Below are 907 nucleotides of genomic sequence, written 5' to 3'. Positions count from 1 at the left end.
ATATATAAGATTAAAGATGTATGTATAACTTTTATCTTTTGCTTTTTCAGTCATTTGAATCGGACAAATCGACCCTAGGACTTGTGGTTTTAGAGGCTAATACTTATTCTTTCCCTCTCTTTTGCCGAACCTCTAAGTTACGAGGACGTAAACACACCAAAACCGGTTGTCAAGACACTTTATCCCGTTGAGGGCTTACACGCTGCAATATTAGACTATTTTCTTCAGTTAATACACGGTGACCGCTTTTAAGCTTTAAGTTTATAATTATAACTTATTTACAGAATATGTATGTATGTATGTATGTAAATCTGTTGATTCACCGATAAGCGATCAATTGCTAAACTGAATAACTGTATATTATAATTGAAAATCTCATAGTTCCAGTACTCCGAGTTACATACTTGTGATCATTCAGCAAATAATCAGGCCCTGTTGATTCTTGAAATATCTGTTTGCATATATTTTGGAATATTATATAAAAGTTATGAAGAAAACACTTGTTGTTTCAAGGTCAAGTTTTTCTTTTAATTTCTGTCTCTTGTGAGAATACTCCAAACGTTTTAAACTACACATAAGCGAGGTCACTGTAATAACTTTTCTTATGAAATTGTGTGATTGTTTAATATTTTCAAACATATAGGCGTAGGAGTGGCTGTGTGGTAAGTAGTTTGCTTACCAACCACATGGTCCCGGGTTCAGTCCCACTGCGTGGCATCTTGGTCAAGGGTTTTCTACTATAGACTCGGGCCGACCAAAGCCTTGTGAGTGGATTTGGTAGACGGAAACTGAAAGAAGCCTGTCGTATATATGTATGTGTTTGTATGTCTGTGTTTGTCCCCCCAACATCGCTTGACAACCGATGCTGGTGTGTTTATGTCCCCGTAACTTAGCGGTTCGGCAAAAG

Source organism: Octopus bimaculoides, chromosome 11 (assembly GCF_001194135.2).
Source record: "Octopus bimaculoides isolate UCB-OBI-ISO-001 chromosome 11, ASM119413v2, whole genome shotgun sequence".
NCBI classification, from domain to species: Eukaryota; Metazoa; Mollusca; class Cephalopoda; order Octopoda; family Octopodidae; genus Octopus; species Octopus bimaculoides.
The sequence above is the reverse complement of the archived record's forward strand: the minus strand, read 5'-3'. Positions refer to the sequence as shown.